This window comes from Stegodyphus dumicola, chromosome X2, assembly GCF_044657685.1.
Source record: "Stegodyphus dumicola isolate Sdum_Otavi_A_Nest chromosome X2, ASM4465768v1".
Taxonomy (NCBI): domain Eukaryota; kingdom Metazoa; phylum Arthropoda; class Arachnida; order Araneae; family Eresidae; genus Stegodyphus; species Stegodyphus dumicola.
In genome coordinates this window covers 191,796,836-191,820,459 of record NC_140781.1, presented here as the reverse complement: position 1 = coordinate 191,820,459, position 23,624 = coordinate 191,796,836, and the positions used below count along the sequence as shown (strand labels likewise).

Below are 23,624 nucleotides of genomic sequence, written 5' to 3'. Positions count from 1 at the left end.
CCAGCATGCAGACTACTACACGAAGGCACGCTAAGAAAGCGGGAGAAATACCTTATATACTCCCCCTTTTAAGGGCGACTGGGGTTTTTAGGGGATCCAATCGCCAAATCCCGGGTGTGTAGAATCATAATCCACCACCCTTTTTTAGTTCGGGCGCCACTTTAGTCATTAGGATATTTTTAAAGCAGAAAAGATGAAAAATGAGCAACGCCTTCGCCGGGAATCGAACCACGGACCTTTGGATACGCGCCCAGCATGTAGACCACTACACCACGAAGGCACGCTAAGAAGGCAGGAAAAATACCTTATAATTTAAAGTAAATGAAACTAAATATTTACGTTTATTTTTCGATCATTATTAATATCTACACTGCTCAAAAAAAAAAAATGGGACAGTCCTATATCTCCCGATCTACTGGGCCGATTGACAAAATTCAAATTGCGTTCTTCATGTCTCGAAAGCGCAACTTAGGATATATATTAGATTTATATATAGCACTATTCTAACATAGGTATTTTGACACAAAATCGGACTTTTTCTGAAATAACATACCAATTTTTTTACATATTTCGATTCTATGACTCAAATTACGCCAAAATATGAAATTTTGTAAAATTTGGAGCGAAATTTACGGAGAAATTCACAAATTTATGTTGGCACTTGTTTGTCAGTTTGCGCCAAGAATACTTCACTTGGCGAACTTCTTAATATATGGCAACCTAGTTTCCTTAGGAAAAAAAAGTCACCATCGTTCCTTTTTTCCAAATAATGTTCTTTATATTATATTTTTAATTATAACTTATTATTTTAAGTAATTTTTTCTTTTTCGAATTTCATTTTAATTGTTTAAGTTGCACGTGTTTTTTTTTTTTTTTCCGAATAACTGTTTTAAAAATTTCTATTTACCTATTCGAACTGCGTAAATAAAGGTGCAGCATTTATTTTTTTTTTTTTTTTCAAATAGTTTTCTTTATATATATTTTTCGTTATAGCTATTATTTTAGGTCATTTTTAAATTTTTATACTTTTATTTTAATTGTTTGTGTTGCATTGTCTCTTCAGATAATTGTTTCAAAATTTTCTATTTATTCCTTCGAACTGAGCATTTTAAATATATTTATTAATATCAATTTTCCAGAATTTGATTTTATTTATTTGAACTGCGTTTTTTTCGGAAGAATACTTTGTAACCCAGACTACGATGCGTTTGAAAACTGCATACTATATTAAAAGAGAAAATACAGTAAAGCACAGTTTTACACACCTTTCAATGTTCCGTTCAGAAAAAATATATATAAATAAGAGAGATGTATAACCGATATTTTAAGTTAGGATGATTTGCATACACTGCTTTAAACAGTTTTATCATTGTGCCCATTGCTTTACACAATTTTATCCTACATTTGGTTTCTTAAAATGTTATTAATATTTTAGTCAAGCCCACCAGCGGCCGAGCGGTAAAGTCGCTGAACACTGGTAGTTCGGTCCGAGGTTCGAATCCCGCGAACGGGCTGGCTGCATGGGCGTTTTCGTGGTTTTCCCCATGTGTAACGTGTATACGAGCCAGTTCCCTTAGAAAGTCCTCCACGAAGGCATCCCTCCCTTTAGGCAGATAGCCCTCGTGTGCTTTGCCATAATTAAATAATCTAATCAAATCCTTAATTAAATATAATTGATTTGTAAATTCTACTAGAACTGACGGTAAGAATTGAAGTGGAAATAAGTAATATGGTTTGCAGTCTTGATTAATATAAAATTAAAAATATTTGCATAGAAAAATGCTTGCATTCAGACAGAAAGTTTTTTGAAATATTTGCAATTACTTTATAAGAAGGATTTATTAATAACCGTAATAATTACTTATTATATTACTGATGATTAGGATTCAGTTCTTGACAATTACATTCTAAATTAGAATTTTAAGGATATAATGAAAATACGCTACGCACAAAAATACATTTTAGGAAAAAAATGAGTTGATTTTTTATGTTTTAAAACTTCTTAAATTCATTTAGTAAACATCGTATCCTCGTTGTTTATTGAATCCAGAATGTTGGTGTCGTTTATGTAATTATTCTTACTTGTCCACAGAATCTGCTGACTTATCCAGCCATGAAGTAGCTGCAGATCATTTCTACATAACCATTGAACTTCCATTAATTCAGTCTCTAGAGGGTTGTATGTTTATATCATAATTTGACTTTTATAAAAAATGATTATTCTAAATATTATGTTTCTATAAAAATATATTGTGCTTTAAAAATATGGATAATAGTATCAGCCGCTCTTTCAGCCACTTCAAAAGCAACAGTTTGTTTAGAAATAAATTACGCAGTTAATGTCATAAAATTCAAATAAATATCAAACGAAAATTCTCAGTTTTAGACAATTCGATTTAAACGAAGTAAAGTAGCAGACGATAAAACGCCGAAGGTAAAAATTTACTCTTACAAAAACTTACTCTTAAATTTTTTAAAAAAAGAAAAGATACGAGAGAAATTTAAAAAAAAAATAGTTAAAAATTTGAATAATATCATCTATAATTTAAAAAAATAGCCTTTCATATAGTATTAATAAATATTTATTACGTATCATTGAGGAAAAAAATGTCATATAGTTAATTCTCCGTAAAATTTTACTTGAAGTTTAAGGTTAAAAATAGCTGTGGCAATTTAGTGTAACAAAAATCCATAGACCACATTTGGCGTTATTATCGCTCAAAAAAAAAGGTGCCAAATTTCAAAACGCGAAATTATGTAAATTCGTGTATATCTTAGAAAATTTTGAATAAAAAAGTCTAATTTTTTGCAGATATGCTTAAAAATACACCTACTTTAAGATGATGGTAAAAATTTTATAGGTTATAATTCAAAATTTTTTTCGAAAAATCTATAGAAATTATTTAAAAATAGAAATTAAAAAAATAAAACGCAAAAAATGGGTAAATTTTATTTGGAATGAACCAAAATTTCGAAATGTGAGAGAAAAAATCAAAAAAGTTTAATAAAAAAAGAGATATTAATAAATATTTGCCAAATTCAATTAACATTGAGGAGCTAAAATTTTGAGAGCTAATATTTTAAAAACTATTCGTACGATTTTTACAAAACTTGGTATTCTGGCATAATTTGAGTCGTAGAATCGAAATATGTAAAAAAATTGGTATGTTATTTCAGAAAAAGTCCGATTTTGTGTCAAAATACCTATGTTAGAATAGTACTATATATAAATCTAATATATATCCTAAGTCGCGCTTTCGAGACATGAAAAACGTAGTTTGAATTTTGTCAATCGGCCCAGTAGAACGGGAGATATAGCACTGTCCCATTTTTTTTTTTTTTTGAGCAGTGTACATCATATTCCCTCACACTATCAGTGTTTAAATGCACCCTTTATAATTAAAAGACTTTTTGATAATCCTTTTCTAATTGAAAACATACTGGTCAATTTTTATGACTGTCAAGGAAAATCTAGAATATTATGATTATTTTTTATTGTACATATGTCAGTATTTAAACCATTTAAAATTAAATATGAGAGGGAAAAAATGGCGCAAGTGTGACTCAGGATACTGGGTTGAGAAGAGGGTAAAAAAGGTGCAGTTCCTAAATCAGATTTCTCGAAATCGTTTTTTTCCCCCTTTTTTTAATGCATGTAGTTCCTGCACATTCTCAAGATTAATCTTGGAGTTCAAGAAGAAAAAGGGTCCCGACAAAAGGGTCCCTTTTTCTTCTTGAACCTTCAGTTCCGACATTAATTCGAAGTGTTAAGGAGAGCAGTTTCAGGCTGCAACACTTGAGAACAGTCCCGGGGAAAATTCCCGAGTTAATTTAATTGAGCTTATATTTAATAACTCAACAAAAAGTTTTTGCCTATAAGAGAAAAATGACAACTTTAAGGTATACTTTTGTGATTAAGTAAGCCCTATAAATCTGCTTTTGTTAAAAAGCTAAAGATAAAAAATAAATAACTAAATAAATCTTGATATCAAAGAATACTATGCTTAGGAAAACAAAACTAAATTCGCTGTTGACACGCTAAACCATTTATTTGAAGGAAGAGCAAAAATAAACGAAGAGGAGGAAATCGCTTCCAGAGCAGTCCAGCATAAAATGCAGGATGCTCTATGACTCATTCCAAATTACTAATTAGCAAGATATTCCAGCAAAGATAGAATAAATGGACTTCCTTTCTAAGAGTGAATAGGATATCCTACGGGACAGACAGCTTGGCGTAACTGCTAAAGACGTAGAAGTACGAGGAAGGGGAAGGTCATTCGATAGAAAGCATTATTAAAAACATTCTGTCACTTCAGTAAGAATAATCCATTAAAATCCGTATAGCGAAGCGTCAGCCTTGATGAATTATATTCCATTACAGTAGAAATCAAAATTTAAAGCAGAATTTCGTCGGGTTGGGTTAGAATATTATTGGGTTAAATACTGTCTCTGTAGATCTCTGCCAAAGATCTCTGTAGTTCTATACTCAGTCTAAATACACGCGGCTTCGCGTCCAAATACATAAATAAAAAAACACGACTATAAATTGTACTATACAGAAATTTGAATTTTCACACAACCATCACTTCTTTTGTACTCTCTCTGATAGGATAACCAAATTTACTGAAACAGATATTCTATGGATGTTAGGAAATTTTAAGAAGTTTGCCAAATCTTATTATATGAATTACTGAAAGAAGCTACCTGGAATTTTATCAAACCGAAGAAAAGTATAACAGCCCTCCTTTCCTAGGCCAAAGGTGAACGAAAGAGCTAATTTTGACCTAATTCTGTGAGACTGATTCAAACGCAGGAGAAATTTGACTAACTTATCAACATATTTTTAAGGCATCGAAAATGCAAAGAAGTTAACAATAAATGTTATGAAATAGTGAAATAAATGTTAACTACAATATTGGAATCTTTAGTCAGAAGAAGATGATGGTAGGATTCCAACAGTTTCATTCAGTATCTAGCATGCAATTAATTTCATTACCACATATACAAACAAATACGATACAGTAAAAAGAAATATTAATCCACAGTCATATAAAACAATGTAGCAGAGAGATTGTGGAAATCTATCACGGAAAATTATTGTGATAATACTTGCGAAAAGTGTACGAGATTTCATTTAAAAGACGCAGATTTACAGGGGTTGGACAAAAATATGGAAACACCTTTAAAAAAACATGTTTCTTTGCTTAATATGGTGTAGGAAACCCGTTGGCATCCAAAACAGCTTGCAGCCTTCTCGGAATGGATAAATGCAGTTCCTGTATGTTTGCCAAGGGAATATTATACCATTCTTCCTGCAAAACGGTGGCAAGTTCAGATAACGATGTTGGCGGTGGATAACGAGAACGCACTTTCCGTTCCAATGTAGACCACAAAGGTTCGATAATATTCAGGTCTGGTGCCTGTGGTGGCCAGGGGATATGGGACAACTCATCCTCGTGCTCAGAAAATCAGTCCTGGACAATGTGAGCTGTGTGAACAGGGAATTTGTCGTCTTGGAAGACACCATCACCATCGGGGAACAAAGTTTGTACCATGGGATGAACTTGATCGGCCAAAATGTTCACATAAGTCTTGGCAGTCACGTGCCCTGACACAGTTATCATGGGGCTAGCAGAGAACCACGATATGGTTGCCCAAACCATAACAGAACCCCCGCCATGTTTCACTCTTGGCAAGAAGCAGTCTGTATTATAGGCCTGAGATGGCGTTCTCCAGACGTAAACTCGGCTAAAAGTGGGAAACAATGTGAAAGAAGACTCGTCAGACCATATTACTCGCTTCCACTGCTCTATAGTCCAGGCTTTATGATTTAAACACCACCTTTTCCTGTTACGGGCATTAGCATCACTGATGAGTGGCTTCTCAGTTGCAGCACGGCCAGCAATTCCCTGTTTATGAAGCTCCCTTCTAATTGTTTTGGTACTCACAGGGTTCGGTAACACAACATTCATTTCAGCAGTAACTTTTGCAGCTGTGGTCTTCTTATTTTTCGTCACAATTGCCCTTAATGATCGTCTGTCACGATCACTCAGGACACACTTTCGTCCGCGCTGTGATTTAGCAGATGATGTTTTTCCGCTTTTCAAATATGCGGAATAAATCTTCGATACAGTACCTCTTGAAACACTAAACACCTCGGCTACCTTGCTTACGGAAGCACCTACCATACGTGCTCCAACAATTTGCCCACGTTCGATGTCTGTTAACTCTGACATAATGCAATGACAACCTCACATAACAGTACTCCGACAACAACTGAACTGTTTAGCACATTTACGAAGTTGTATAGGTGGCGTCAGTAGCCAGAAACGCCAGCGCCACCTACATATTTCATTAAAATCAATCTTTCTTTTCAAACATGCATTTCACAAGATGTTTCCATATTTTTGTCCATCCACTGTAATATCTAGCCTTGGGAAGCATTACATGGAAGAGAATCTTTTATGTATATTGGCCACTGCCAAAAAACCTCAGCAATGTATTTGAAATAGTTCTATATAAATAAAAAGGAATACTACTAAACTATTATATGACAGCTGATGGTTCAGTAATATTACGGCCTACACCAAAAAAGGAGTGGATGCAGAGAGCTCGATATGTAACACTACAAAATTTAGTCGACCAAAAAATATTGTTCAATTTTAAATTTCTGGTATAAGGAAATAACAACCATATATTTGAAGGATACAGTAAAGACGAAATACTTTTGAAAAGGTGCAGAAAAATGCATAAAAATATCAATGAGAGAAGACTATTAAGAATACTGCAGGAAAGACATTGCAATCCTTAGATCAGGGATGGAGAAGTTTTAGCACTCTAAAGCGATACTTAATTTAACCAGAACATTTTAAAGAGAATCAGATAAGCACAAGAAAATATTGTTCGATGGCATGAACTGAATTAATTAACTACATGTATAAAATGGAAAGAATAAAACTTGTTTTAAGTATTTGTTGTTTGTTTAGTGGGAAAATGGGTTATAGTTTGACACAGGCAAAAAATAGGCCACAAATTGTATCCTGAAAAGGTCTGAAATTCTTCATCAGAGGAAGAAGACAATAGCATGCACAGAATTTTAAATATACTCTGAAAACACAGTAAAACCTTGATTATTCGAACTTTACTAAACCGAAATACGGTAAAATAAAAACTCTATAGAAATATAATATTGAATCAACGAGTTAGAAAAACGATCATTTCCATTTTACTCATTTCATTTTAGATCGTCTTTTCTCTTTGTATCATTCTTTTTGACATAAATACGTATTTTATAATATAAATAAGCGGTCTCGTAGGAAAGGTTTGCCAAACTTTATCTCCAGGCTAATTTGGAAACAAATTAATTGATACTGTACATTGAAAACTAAACATCAGTTAAAATCACTTCAAAATACCTATAGGGAATCCAGAAGTTAAAAAGAAAAATGCATAAGAAGCTTTTGATCTCCAAATACTAACTTTGCATGTAATTAAGAGGTAGTTCGTACCGGCATGGAAATTACTTCTTACCCTCCATGGAACTTCCTGACAAAATTTGGCAGCATTTTGAAACTTCGGAAACACGCCAAAACAGCACTGCATTGCGAAACATAATTTCCAACCATCAATTTAGATCAATTTTTCAACTAATTTATTTTAACACTGGGTAATTCTAAAGCAGCACAGTCGTTTCCAGTTTTCTTTGCAGACTGCTTACATATCGATCCAGTTTACCGTAATCTAGTTAATGCAGCCATTTTCACCACTTTATCCAAATCATTTCCTCCATATTTCACCCAATTTAAAAACTATACTTTGCAACTTATTTGCATTTGGTATGCAAATTGCAATTTTAACAGTTCTCAGTATGATATTTTTATTCATTACATTTACCTGTTGTAAGATATATTACAGTTTTGATCAATTTTTCACAGCATTCGTGTTAGACATTAAATCTATATCGCGTTAATTATCAGGTGAAATTATATTGTTTGCATAGCGCTAACCTGCAGTACGAAGAAAATTTCTTTATAACAAAAGAGAGAGAGAGGTTCTTAAGAATTTTGCTGAATCTTGGCTGCTGCCATTTTCAAACCATAAATGTCTTCCTCTTTTTTTTTTTTTTTTTTTTTTTTAATCTTTAAATTATTTTATTTTAAGGAAAATGTTTTTAATTTAGTTTATATTGACAAAAATCCGCTAGTAACTTTTGCAAACACTAACTGAAAATAAATACGTCGCTAACCAATTAATAAATAAAAAACAATTAAAACTGTGGCGGAGGTCGTTTAGATTTTAGTAGCCACTAGTTGATTTTGACCTCTTCTGTCTCCTTTCGGCGCCTGTAAGGATACCTGTAAAATGAGTGTTCATGTGGCCGATGCTGCCGTGCAAGTGTAGAACCTGGCACTTCTTGGTCTCCAGCATAACGCTTTTACAACAGCTGTCATGAAGGAAGCAGTAAATAGTCTTTCGCCGGCGGCTTTCGTGCTTTGGTGTCATATTCTGGTACATAGTAGAGAGTTACTGTGCTCCTACCAGATCAATCAATGAATCCCAGTAGAGGCCTCACTTTTAAACGTTCTTCACAACTCTGTCACCATAAAAGATGAGAACAAATGGGTTGTTACGCGAAGCACTTTGCCTCTGAGGTCTTACTTCTGGATGAGAGAACAGAAAATTGGCTATCAATGTCTGTGTCAAATCCAGAGCTTCTTTATGATCACGAAATGTCAGTAGTGCTGTAATTTCACTCATAAGTTCAATAAACTGTGTACAATATTTACAGTTAATGCACATGCAAAAAAATATGTACAATTTCGCTGAAATTTCAAATTCAAAAATCCATCGTGTTCAAGACACAGTTAAAGAAATCTAAATGACCTGTCAGTTTGATAAGGAAATTAAATGCAGTCTAAATTTACTGAAAACAGTGGTCTTTGAGACATAACATTCATCAAAGCACATTAGCACTGAGTATGAAATGCAGTTTAATGAATGGCTATCGACTCACGTGATATTTTGTGACTGTGATTTTGCATTTTTTAAGTAGAATACTGCAAACGGCCTGATGTTCTTATCTTCATCTAAGATCTCGTACGCAAGAACATTTGCAAGTTTCGCATAATTATTATGTGAGACATTTTCGTAGAACTTTTGATTAGTTCTTTGAAGATAATTCACAATCTGCATCGATACTTTCGTTTCTTGCGTAGTAGGGGGCTCCTTTTGTTATTATTAGCATCTTGGTCTGGAGAGCCAGAATGTCGTTTTTACTGGAGTTTGTCCAAGTTGGCGATGTATATGTGAAGATCGATCTAATGATCGATATGCAGGTTTGCCTTTTCTGGTTTAAAGATAGAAATCTGATCTTTAAGAAGTGCGTATTATCGTGTAGTGACTCCCAGTGCCTTGCTGCGAACTCTGCCAATATAAGTCCACGTGAAAGAACGATTTAAAGTGATTCCCAGGTTAATTTGCGTGGTTTACCTTGTTGACCGAAGAGAGTGACGTTGTTACTGATTTGGTCCTTAGTGCAGAATAAGCAACGCTTGTGATTTCTCAGCTTATATACTCGTTTTCCATTTGGCATGCCAATGCTCTATTTCTGGGATCTTCTCCTGGAGCTTAGCTAAAGCATGATTTGGTCAGCGGGATTTATCCAGGATAGCAGTGTCATCTGCATAGCAGGCGAGTAAGGCATGTGGTCTATCATGAAGTCTGGCAAGTAATTAATGTACATAATATAGAGTATTGGTCCTAAGATCGAACCCTGCGGTACTCCACTGTTGATAGTTCTTACACTTGAAATGATGTCGCCTTGCTTGATCCTATTCTGTAGGAAGGAACTGAGCATAAGAACGGTTTCGCGGGGTAACTCCATCTGTACGAGTTTGTATAAGTCCTGTATGCCAGACGCGGTCAAAGGCTTTGGCTACGTCTAGCATCAGGCTAGCCGTGTTCATTTTAGCCTGGTTCCATGTATTGGGAAAGTACGATTTATGTAGGCACGCATTGAAGATGCTAGTCAGCTTACTAATTATTCTGTCAGGCAGATTCATTTCGTTATTTATGGAGTCTATTCCAGACGGTTTCCTTGGGTTTAAGTATTAATGATGTTTCGAACTTCTAATGGTGAAGAGAAGCTTGGAATATTGCTACAATTTGGCGACTTAGTCCATTTTTCCAGGAAATCGGTAATGTCTCATTCTGACTCATGATTGATTGGTTGCGCAATGGGACTCAATTGTTCTGAAAGGTGTTGTGCAAATAGCTCCCCTTTCTCCTCATTTGTGTAGACGAATCTCTGAGAGGCTTCTTCTGACTGCTTGGTTTCTTTATATTTTTAACTACTTTCCAGATGAAATTTCAGTTCAAATTAAGATTTGAAATTTTATCATTCCAAGTAGCGGCTCTGTGTTCTTGGATTGTGGTTCTAATTCCGCTGTTTAGTCTGTTTATTTCCGTTTTTACCAAAGGATCCCATGATCAGTTTTTACCAGAGGTTCCCATGATTGTTCTGATCTGATCCCATATCTAAAGTCTTTACGAAGTCTGTTTCTAACTTTAATGACTTCTCCGATGTGAACTGGAAGCTTGTGCTTTTCTAAATTTCCATACACAGTGCATGTAGCCTCTTTGCGGGATTCAAATTGAAAAAGTTCGTGAAAACAATGACAGCAGTATCGTATCAGGTTCTGATTTCATAGAGCTGATATTTACCTTTGTGGCAGCAGTAATTTTGTAGAACAAACCAGTCTGTCACCTTAATTGGGGGGAGGTCTTAGTTTTTGTGAATTCGCAGATATGCAGTCACGGAGAAGATGCGATCAGAAGACAGTTCATCATGGTGCATTGCAAATACCATGGGAAATTCACTGTTGAAATAAAAAATATTAACGACATGTGGCCGGTACGTTAGCTCCTCTGGTACGTGCAGAAATACCGGATTATTCATAATATAGTCATGAATTGTGTGACCGTTTTTGTCTGTATTACGGCAAAACCAGTCTGAGTGTTTCGCATTAATATCACCGCCTAATATCGTTAGCATATTTGCACTTAGCGTTCATATGCCCATCCGTGATAATGTTTCCTGGGGGGGGGGGTAAATGACACAGAAGATAGTAGGTCCATATTTAGGAAGATTGTTACACACTTTAAAAGCTTCATATCCATTTCAGTTTACCGATGAAATAAGACAAGAGTCTAAAGTGCATTTTACGTATATCAGAGCTCCGCTGCTTCGGTGATAAAGTCTGTCACATCTATAGGATGAAAAGTGCGCCAGCTTTAGACTATGAAAGGGTGTAGCAGGAGTTTCCGTTATTACACAGATATCAGTATCGTGCTGACAGACGAAGTGATGAAACTCGTGGATTTTCGTTGTGATGTTATTAGCATTCCACAGAACGATTTTCAGAGGTGAACATGCATTTTGGGTGTAATTACCCGTGATTAAAAGAATCGTTCCTTGCTGTATTTTCCACAGTTTGGGAGGTGAGGACCACTTGCATCAAGTCTTTCAGCATAGCAATAGCTGCAGAGAACTGTCTAATGATGGTCTTTGCTTCTATTAGTTACTGATTTAGCACCGCTACTTCCGGTTTTTGCAGATTGCTGTTGCGGATGACACGATCTGCATAAGTAACTCCTGGGGTGATCTGAACTCATCGAGGTTTTAGGTAATATGCACAGCCTTTAAAACTGGATGTGTGTGACTGTTCGCAGTTTGCACAGCATGGTGTTTCGGGGGTGACGCTCGCACCACCTTAATTTAATAGATGCGATATTTTGATAGACACAGTGCACAGTGTTACGAACGAACCAGTTTTGAGCTCGTGGGCGTGGTTGAAAGACTGAGAGCTGCTAGCGTATGATGCCGTTAGGTTGTAGGAGTGGAACGTGAGTGCGTATTTGCGTTGCTGCGACGCTATTGGTTAACTGGATGTGATTACGTGAACGTTTGTTTGACGCAGTTGCTTTGTCTGTGTGCGAGGGTCAGCAGCAGAACGACCAACCACGTGCGGTTCACCTCTGCGACGGAAGTCGCTTAGGTCTAGTAGCCGTAAATTGATTTTGACCTCTCCTGTCTCGCGGCGCAATCTATAATTGGTATTGTGAGCAAGTTGTTCATTTACTTTAGTTAAGTTATTAATCGCGATGTTTTGCTAGTAGAAGGCGGCTGTGGAGTGCGTGTTCATCTGAACTGCTGCTGCCGATTAAAGACAGAACCTATAATCTTTTGGTCTCCAGCTGAACGATACTCCAAACATAGCTTCCATGGTGTGTGTGTGATTATGGCAAAGCCTCGAGGGCTATCTGCCTAAGGAGAGGGATGCCTGGAGTCGTGGAGGACTTTCTAAGGGAAACTGGCTCGTATTCACGTTACACATGGGGAAAACCACGAAAACGCCCACATAGATGCCATGGAGCGAGCAATAAATAGCCAATTCGTGGACTAGGCTTGCAGCAACCCCCCGGCAAAACTTACACATGAGAAGAAATGCATACAAATTAAGGTTCTGCTTTATTTATTCTGTTAATTTATTCGTTTACTAGTTAACACTTTCGTTTTGAGGGTACATTACCTTGGAATTTGATAAATAGTAACTTGAAATTCTGAAAAATTACGAAATAACACTCCATCACCAGAAATCGTTGTAATAATCGTATTTTTAGTTATTTACAGTATTTAGCTGCTAATTTTTTACTACTATATACTCTGTGATGGGGAGATTCAATATATATGTTTTCAAACATAATGAGAATTGAAGTTTGTCAGATCTTTCTTGTAAATATATTAAATGCAAATATAGTCTAGTGGAGTATTTCTGTTTAGGCTAACGGCATTCAAGTATCATTCAAATCCATTTCAGAGTTATTACAGTTTTCTTTGTTACAGTAAACTTCTTTGAAAGTGAATAAGCTACCATAAACGAAAACATCAAGGATTTAGAGGTTACCCTATTTCAAATCACGTGAATTTTTGGTTATTCTTATCAGCGCACAATATCCCAGATAATATTCATTTTAATTAGAAACGTAACGGTATCTGTGAAATATTAAGAATTAGTCCTCCTTTATGTTTTTAAAAGTCGCTTTTTTTTTTTCCTTTTTTAATGCTTGAACAATTAAACGACAATAATTATATATTACTTTTCATCACGATATTTCTTTTATTCACATGCTATCGGTTTAATTTTTTCAAAGGAGTAGCTGCAATAAAGATAATGCAATAAATTTTAGAGTACATTATGAAGTGCGTACTTTTATGCGATTTACATGAAAATAAAAAAGTTTAAAAGGGAAATTTTGCAGTTCGTTTTATGCAAAAATATGTTAAAAATAACAATATTGTCAAAAATTAATGGCCCCTTTCCATTTTTTATGAAACTGCTACTGATTATGGGCAACATAAAAAATTATCATTCCAAAAAGTTATATTCTGGTTATTTCGAATAAATTGGGTTCGACTGAATAAATAAAATGGAAAGGGGGGGATTGATCGATTTTATGGATTTTATGTAACTTTGTGGATAAAGAACAACCTTAAGAATCTACCTTAACAACCTTAAGAACAACCTTAAGAATCTTAAGAATCTACCTTAAGAATTGATCATAATATGATCAATTCTTAAGGTAGATTCTAATATCGATAAGCTTATCACTTTCGCCCTTTCCTTAAATGGATTTTCTGTTTGATAAGTTGGTTTTGGTTCTATCGACGATAATGGTATTTTTTTCCGATTACCTTCGAAAGAAGAACTGGAAATATACGAGTATTTCTTCCGCAAACAAAAAAAATCCCGTTATTTTTAACGTATTTTTTTACACTAAAAAATCAATAAGAATTGAAACTGTTTATTGTTACATACATTAATCATAATCAAACATTTATATTTTTAATCAGAAAAAAAGATTCAATTAGTTATTGGATAAAAACTGAAATGGGGGGCCCGATGGGAAATACCATAGCAATTATTTTTTTCCCCTTGGACTAAGTTTTGGTTAGGTTTACTTGATTATAACAAAGCACTCAAGGGCTATCTGTCTAAATGGAGGGATGCCTTCGTGGAGGCTTTTCTAATGGAAACTGACTCGTATAAACGTTACACATGGAGAAAAGCACGAAAAAGCCCATGCAGCTAGCCCGTTCGCCAGGATTCGAACCGTTGACCAAATGACCAGTCTTCAGACTTTACCGCTCGGCCACTGGTGGGACTTTCGCGAATTAAGAAGCAAGTTAATTTTAAAATTACATTTATTCTTTTTCTCCTCGTATTAAGTCATGTTAGAAAACTTAAGTATTTTCACCAAAGAAAACATTTATTGGTATTTATTATGGCAAAAGAAAAATTCGGAGTAGTCTAAAACTGAAACTTGTATCAAATTATCGATTCGAAAATTCCCTTTGTTTTCGAAATTGCTTTTGCTGGTAAAGAATAGAATTCAAATTGATCGACAAAACTCATGTGAAGGTCGAAATCTTAAGAAGTTAAGTGAGAACTTCAGAAATGATTGAATGAAATAGTGTTGAAGCTTAATGTCATTAACTAGTTACAGAAAAATTTAAAGGTAAAATGTGAAACCACGAAATGCGAGTATATAAAGCATTACATGAAACAAATCGCTCCAAAAATAATTTCATACTTATAATATACAAAATAATGAACTTAACCATCTTTTTACAATAATGATATAAGTCTTTTCTTAATGTAAAACATATCCATAGGAAATAATTCGTAATTCGCAACAAGATGCTCTCTCTCCTAAAGCATTTCGATTAGGTAAAATGAAATATTATTAGTTTTAATAACTAAACAAGAACTGAAATAAGAAAAAATAATTCATTTAATTTCTACATACATGCATACCGTCAGCGTAATTAATAAAAGAAGATTCAAATAATTATATATTGTACATCTCATTCAAAGAATAATCTTGGATGAATGATGCATTTGTTTGCGCATCGCCTAACATCAAATTTCTTTCTATGATCTTGAATATTTATATTTGCAATATAAGGACGCTGCAATAAATATAGGTTGACATGTTTCCATTATCAGATTTTGCTTTGCCCAGACAAACTAGATTGCGTATACAGACCATGGTATTGTATTACTTAGTATCATTTGCATTTAGCCTTCCCTCCTAAGATACGCGGCGGCACGCTGAATTTTGTAAAGCTGCACAGTTGCTTTTACTTCCCATGTATACGGTCGATAATGGGCTCTTAGCATTAATAACAATGCAAATAATGCATCGTGAGGCTACATTTGGGTTTCGCGCAGCTATATTTTTGCACGCACAATTTCTATACCATGCAGCTTTAAGAAAAGTTAGGAGAAACATTCTTTGTCGCGGGAAGCGAACCTGGGTCTTCAATAGTTTGTAGTCGCTGCCCTTGTAGTATGTATGCATCATGAATTAATATTATTTTCATTACTGTAAAGGCCTTTATTTTCGCGGGCTGTAATTTTTGCGAAAATGAATATATCTGTGATTTCGCGAGCTGAAAATTTCGCGAATTTTATATGAACAGAACCGAAAGTTGAAAAATTTCAAAAGTACCTAAGTAAAGTTAAGAAAGTTGAAAAATTCCACAAATATATCTTTTGCATACAGCACTTTAAGAAATTTCCTTTTGTCCGAAAAGTTCGCCCCCCACCCACCGATTCCCGTCTAAATGGCGAGTTCAAGCGTTTGCTCAAGAATGAGTTCATCGAGTGGTATTCTAATGAGCTTCAATTTCTAGAGGAAAAAGAATCTGTGGACTTGAGAATATCACGACTAAAAACGATTCACGCTTCTTGGCTTGTGCGCATATTTAACGGTATTGAAGCCAAACATGAGGTAATTTTAAATGGCTTCAAAGAAGCTGGTATAAATAGTATTCTAAGTAAATGAGCTGCCTTCTATTAATTTTATTGTTTTATATTCGAGAAATATAATTGTATATTATTCAAAAAATAGTTATATGAAAGAAAGTTGTCAAGAAAAAGCTTCTAACTGTGCAAAAATCATTAAATTTTGGGTAAGTGAATAATTTCTGATTTTTTATTATTATTTGAGGCGGGGAAAAAAAAAAAAAAAAAAAAAGAAGAATTTCGCGAGGCTTAAATTTTCGCGATTACGATGGGCTCGCGAAAATTAAAGCCTCGCGAAAATAAGGGCCTTTACAGTATTCAGTTTTTCGATTCGATAGACCTTAAAATATTATCTTTTTTTCTTCATTTGAAGGTGAAATGTGTTTGAATCAATAATATCTTTGACGTCATTATTTGATTTATTAAAATTACTTACGTTTTTCGAATGTTCAAGATACTTTTTCTCGTTTTTGTAGTTCTAAATACGCTGCCATGATTGGTACAGTGGTTAGTGCTACTAGCTGCCGCATCGTTTGAGTCCTGGTTCGAATTTCACGGCAGGTTCAGATGTTTGCGAGCGTGTAGCAACAGTGCAGCATGGGGGCACTTAAATCATTGGAGAGCCGAAAATCCTCTTGAGATGTTTGGCTGCAGAAAAGGGGTGGGTGACTTATAGATATATCCCTCGGGCTGTAAAGCCTCAAAACAGGAACGGGACTTCCCCGTTCTGGAAGGTGCAAAATCCACGCACCTGCAATCTCCGAGGCACTGCGTTTAGCTATTCTTGATAATGAGACGGTTAAATACATTAAGTGCAGTCGATAAATACTATGAAATGATTGCATTTATAGCTCGGAAACAAATAAATTTAAGAAGAAAAAAACATTTTAAAAATAATTTTCAGTTCTTTCCCTCACATGATCGATTATAATTCTTTCCTGCAGTTGCTTCGAGCAGTCACTTCTGCTGCTACGAGATTTTTGTAATAATATAAAACGCTGGCTTATAACATTAGTGTAATAGAAATAATACTACGCGTTTTCTTGGGACAATAAATTTGTGTTGACAAAACAGTGACAGTAAATTTCCCAGTAAACGAATTAATAACAATCAATATATGAGACGTAACGTTTATACAGACGGAGATGACTGTTGATGACTGTTCTCATCTTCTGACAACATCTTCTGAGTCTGACAACATCTTGAACAGTCATCTTCTGAGTCAAGAACGGATAGAACAGTCATTCCGTTAACTTCTTCAAAATTAACGATGCAAGAATTAAGAATTACGATTTGATGTACGCTGCATGAGCAAAATCTGCGAAACATTGTTTATAATGCAATTTTTCACATATTTTATCTCCTGGTTTCTATATTAGCTCACAATCGTCGAACCCAGAGCATTTCTAATAGTAAATCCAAGATGACGAAATAATCGCGATACACCGAAACAAATTACAATAAAATAATTTACTCTTCTTATCTTTAAATATCACCTTTTAAAGCTCCAGTTTAACTAAACAAATTTGTAAATTAACATTAAATGCACATCTTTGCATTTTTAATTACAACCCTAAAATAAGAAAAGGAAATAATTGCTTAGAAAATATAAAGTATTCTAGAGTTTTTCATTAAAAACAATGGAATATATGCTATAAATAATGAATAACACGAAGATAATTACAGTGCGTTCCCTTTAAAAAAAAAAAAAATAAATAAATAATCTTTTGCCATCTTAAATCCAGCGACGTACAACAGAAAGACTAAACTGGAAAACCATAACTATGTTATGACATTTATACTGAATATTTCAAAAGTGACTCAAAACACATCTCCTACCTTTGTTGGCATTAAATAAAGAATACTAATTTATTGGCATTATACAAAGAATACCACTAACTAATCTTTTCACTTAACAGCCAATAAACTGAGAGTTAATTTTTGATAGATTTGAAATACTGATAAGAAAAAATTAAATATTCATAAATTAAAGAGCGTTTAAATTATTTTGAACAAACACTTAAAACTGCAATTTCCCTACTCTGTTAAAACAGTAAATATAACGAAGTGCCCACGTGCGTTGTAAATAGTATATACTGCAATTTGAATGCAAAGGAATGCTTAAAAGCGTAGAAATAATCAAAAATGGTAGAATAAAATTTTACATTATTTTTCACGAATATATAAAAATAAAAAAGAATGTACCTGACACATGTAGGTGTAACGATTTAAAACTGTCATTCCTATGTACACAATCAGCGAGAAAAATCGTCTGCACGTTCTATTTTTATACATTTTGATCAATAAATAGAACTCCCACATTTTCCCAAAATATGTAAGAATTTCCACAAATACGCTTATGCTAAATAAATGAACAGTTGCAAATCCACAGAAAATAAATAATATTAACAAATTTATTAATTAAAAAAATAATTTTAAACTCACCGTGTGCAGCGCACGTCAAAAGCAGAAAAGCGAACCGCTTGAAGTCGTCTGCAATTGCAATGGAGGTCACCTTTCCATCAATCAAACTAATGTCTTGTTTAATAAGTTAGACAGAAAAAAAAAAACCTACTCCCTCCCCCCCTCCAAGGTCAACTTAGGGCCGTTCCCCTTTGTGAAACAGCGAAATCTTTCTCTTCACGACCACAACATAACAACACTAGCGATTCAAAAATCTCCGTATTTCGCCGACCGCCATAAACTTTACGTCATCCGCTTCAAATTGAATGCGTGATGTCATCTTTGACCAATAGCGAGGAGGCGGTGTTTCTTCCAGTGATGTCATCAACGGCCAATGAAAAACGCTTCGTGAGCATGCAAAGGGCGCCAGGTTTGTTTCTGGCACATGGTGATAAAGGATAGAACAGAAATTTGATGCAAAAGGGGAAGTAGACATCTTAGAAGACAAACGTTTATTATAACTTTATTTTTATCTTGAAATATCCAAACTTGAGTGCTGCTTTCAATACGCAAATAAAAAACACGATAGTTCGCTCTTTTTAAGCGAAGTAATTTCTGTTATGATTTTATATACCCGTGTTCTGGCTACATTCGAAGCTTATCACGAATACGTTTGAGTTTGTATATTGAGAGCATGTAAGAGCTACGCCATGAGTTGAATGCATACAGTATTCACGTCTTGCAGGATTTTCGATTCTTAATATGTATCTCACTAATTAATGATTGCAACTTTACTAGACAGCAGTCATTACAGCGAAATTTTCTGATGTATTTATCCAAGTGCCGAGCGTTTTCATCGAAATGAGTATTTCGCAGTGAAGTAACAAATATTAAATTTCTCACGTTTCATACTCCAATTAAAACTGACTTGAATTAAAGCAAATGAACAAATGATTAATATATGTATTAACAACATAGTTTAGAATCACCATTTATTTAAAAACAAATTAAATTCAGTCTTTATTATTATTCCAGGCTGGGGGAGGAATATATCTATATTATTTCTAGGCTCGGGAAGGAAGGACAGATCTGTAGAACAAATGTTAAAGTGACAATTTAAAGAGAGCAGCGCGTTTATATAGGAATACGGAAAATTTGAAACGCGTGAAGAGTTCTTTCAGGGGCTTTTATTTCCATTTTTGGTAAAAGCAAACCTCAGCTTAGTTAAACAGGAAACTGCTGCCAATCCAAACGGCATAAAATCTCATTTCCTTAATAATAATTTAATACGTAATCATTTTTATTAATGTTTATTCAACTAGTAAAAAGTAATGTTTTTCACACCTTGTAGTAGTATATATCTTGGCTGCAAAACTTTTATCTATCTCTACTGCCTAAGGTATTATCTGCATTAAAAATGAAATTTAATGGTAGTAATGAACTTCAGTAGTAGCAGATCGGAATTACTTATATGCTTCTTTTCTTTTTATATTTACTAAAACGGTAAGGATATGGTTTTAATTGAAATATTATACATATATACGAATAAATACAGCGCATGCTAAAAAGACATTCAGTTTCGATTTTATTAATAACTTGCACGACTCACATTATAAAGATGCCTTTTCAAATGGTAGAGGTACATCACAAATATCGCGGTTTAATTACGTAAATATATATTGTATTTGAGTTGAAGCGTAAGGCTCCAAAGGAAAGCCAAGCTTCAAGAAGTAGTAGAAGACGACGATATCACAAAGAAGATTGCATATTCTTCCCCCTCAGCCGAAATATCAAGTTACATTTAGTAATAAATGATAAGGAATGGCTGTATTTTCATAACCACCTTGGGATTTGCGTTCAGAATCTCCAGCCTGTATTATATAAACAGGCAACATACTCCTGTAGCAGTAAAACCACTTTACAGCAGTCTCTTTATCTGATACAGGGAAGTGCATGAAGATGATACAAGCAATCAGATCGAAAAATTATAAATCTACTCTCTGTAAATGCGGAGCACGGTAATTACTGTTTTACTTCATTAATCGTTTTACTTTTATTAATTTTTACTCCATTAACCATTTTATATTTATTAGCTTTTATTTTATTAAAACCATTTTACTTTTATATTAACCAATGTTCGCTTTCTAATTTCCGTTTCTGAAACTGTTGTGGCGTATGGGGGATTCACAGACATTTTAGTATCTATATATATATGTATGTCTATGTAAGAGACTAGTGATTCTCAAATGGCGCTATATGACCATCGCTGTGTCGTTCAAGTAGATAATAATAAAAGCTTATTGGCTACACAAAAGATACAACAAAATCTGTACAAAATTATCTTATAAATTTATAATAACTTATATGAGAGCCGCCTAAAGAGCATTATGGGGTTCTTGCCAAAGCAATGTGCAGGGGCGTCTGCGACAACCACTTACAGAAATTAAATGTTGCTGTTGTTACTCTTGTCTGAATCAGAACAAGTCCACGAATTATTATCATGGTACTAGACTGCGTCTGTCGTTGGCCAGAGGTTTGAGCACCAGGTAGGTGACAGTCCGACTTTGCTCAGTTCTGCCCCTATTTTGAAAGGCAGCACACCGAGGGGGGTGAAGGTCGAGGGCCTCCCCCCTTTCCCTACCATCAACCTCTAAAGAGGACATTCGGCTCACCGCATATTTTGAGTTTTCCCACGCCTCACAGACATTATACATTTACAAACGTCCGTGCCTTCTCCGGAATTCGAACCCGGGCCCTTAAGTACGGCAGTCAGCGTCGCTAACCACTTAACAAGTAACTGGGCGGCACAGAAATGAAATGGAAATGGAAAAACATGGAGCCAGTATGCTCGCCGTTCCTTCGGGAAAGTGCCCAGCGAGCCAATGCTTTATGATGGCCCTGATTTATACCAAAATCTCCAGAATGATAAGCGGTAATATATTATGATAGTTTACGTGTTGTTACAATTTCGGGAACATAACAGAAACAGTAAATCATTTTCATGAACTTTACTGTTTCTATCATCTGTATTTCCAAAAACAGTAAATTATTGGATTAATAAGAAATCTGACACTTATGCAATTAAAACAACTACATCATTTAGAATGCAACATATTTTTTTTTTTTTTTTAAATTCTTACACTTCAAGTTTAATTCTGCTATTTAACTCTTGTAATTTTAATATAACCTTAAATAATAATGCTACAAATTTAATCCTACGTTGGTTGAATATATATATATATATATATATATATATATATATGCACATAATAAGGTGTAATGATTTTGCAGGAATGTTGATGCATAATGAACAGCAAACTCACCAGCCGAGGCAGATTAAATTTTCAGTTTTATTTCAATAAACATTTTGCGACCACAAACTAATTGGTATACTATTCGTGCCTTTTTTAAGAACAATTATATTTTTTATTTGTTACGATGGCAGCATTTTAGTGAGAACAGAGGTAGAAGCAAAGTACTCAGTTATCCGATATGGCAGCTTATTAAAACAAAGGTTTCCGTTCTCGAAATTTTGAATTAAGTTGCGAATTAACTACGTACTTTTCTTTACATAAAAGTCATAGAATAGGATTAATCTGGAAGAAATTATTACTATTTTTAGAACAGAAAGGGAAAGTACCTAAATTAAACATGAGGAATTAAAAGGCTAATTTAAGTTATAATTTTAATTTACATATTTTACTCTACATGTAAGATGTAAGAAAATACGATAGCTGCTTTAAAAATAATTGGCAAACTCAAAATTAACGAATCTAGATTTGGTGTTCTCGCCCTAAATTCATCTCTTCTCCCAAATTCGAGATCCTTCTATGTTAACAACCTAAGCTTAACCAATCATAGCTTGGAATACTTTCTGCATGTACTTAGTATAAATACTCTTGGCACAAAATATTACGTCATTCTTAACTTTGATATTGCATTAAGCCCTTTATTCTCTCTTTTCATTTGGATATTTCCCCTTTCTCACCTTTACATAACGATGATAACTTCGCTAATTCGGAATTTAAAGTCAAATTCTAAACCGAAATTTTCTTTTAAACTAAACCTCCCCTTTGGATTACTATTTTTCCCGCTTCGCTCTTACAATTTGTCGTTGCCTGCTACATTCAAAATTGTATTTTACAAGTTTTGTTGGTACCAATGTGAAAATGTTTTAAGAATAAGGCGCTATAGCGTCTATTTTATTTGTTTTCTCTTGAAAAATGTGTCAACAATGAATAAAAAAGGGAAGTAACTAAATTTGTCCACATTTGCAAGTTTCTTCTTCTTTATGCATCTACTACTCCTCCAAACTTTTCGAGGTTATTACATATACACTCTTAGACAAAAGAAACGACGCACCACGATGCACCGAGAAGATATAAAGCAAATTGGACACAAATTGGTATGCATACAGGTTTCGACGGAAAATGCAGAATTTTACATTTTGGCTGCCAATGAATGAACGGGTGTCGCTGCAGCGCATCTGATCTGCGCAACTGGCAGGATATTTAAGAGGAGAATTTCCAGGTCATAAATTCTTCACGAATTTCATTCCGTGTACTCTGGTAGACAGTAACTATGCCTCGCATACAGATGCACGAACGATATGCGTAGATGTCAGAATTTGAGAGAGGTCGTGTAGTTGGACTCAAAGAAGCCGGTTGTCTTATCGGCGAATAGCTCGACATTTGAGCAGGAGCGATGCCACTATTAGACGATGTCGACAGGAATGGGTGAACCATGGCCGCACACAGCGTCAAGAAGGAAGCGGTAGCCCTAGAGAAACGACAGAACGTGAAGACTGAGCAATCGTCAGAGCCGCACTCACAGCCCCAAATGCATCATTGTCATGGATTGTACGTACAACTAGTGCTTCGTGACCGCAAGGACCATTCACAGACGGCTCACAGAAAGGGGACTGAGGTCACGGCGCCCCTTGCGCCGACTACCATTGACCTCTGTACAACGTCATGCTCGTTTGCAGTAGTGTCGGGCTCATTCGCGCTGGAATGTCTCTGACTGGAGTAGAATAATCTTCAGTAATGAGTTCCGCTTTGAACTGAGCCCCGATGACCAGCGAAGGCGAGTCTGGAGACGCCCTGGACAGCGGTGTGATACCAACCTGACTGCCTTCCGGCAGACAGGCCGACAACCAGGAGTGATGGTCTGAGGTATCATATCATTTCATAGTAGGACCCATTTGGTTGTCATCCGTCGCAACCTTACAGCACAGCGGTACGTCGACGAAGTTCTAAGTTCCCGTTGTGTTGCCCTTCATGTTACGCCACCCTGGGCTTACATTTCAGCAAAGATGCACATGTTTCTACTGCTTGCCTTAGTGCTTGCCGA

General features: G+C 35.0%; 1 protein-coding gene across 3 annotated transcripts in view; it reads right to left on the bottom strand.

The window, feature by feature from the left end:
* LOC118183175 (uncharacterized) overlaps positions 1–23,624 on the bottom strand; it is a 228,045-nt gene that overhangs the window by 189,345 nt on the left and 15,076 nt on the right. For 2 of the 3 annotated variants that reach the window (XM_085809158.1, XM_085809157.1), the window contains exon 1: positions 18,315–18,548. The exons of the other annotated variant lie outside the window; for it this stretch is intronic. The gene's annotated coding sequence lies outside the window, so the exon portion shown is untranslated. Of the gene's footprint in view, positions 1–18,314; positions 18,549–23,624 lie in introns of those variants that run through there. 3 annotated transcript variants of the gene reach the window in all.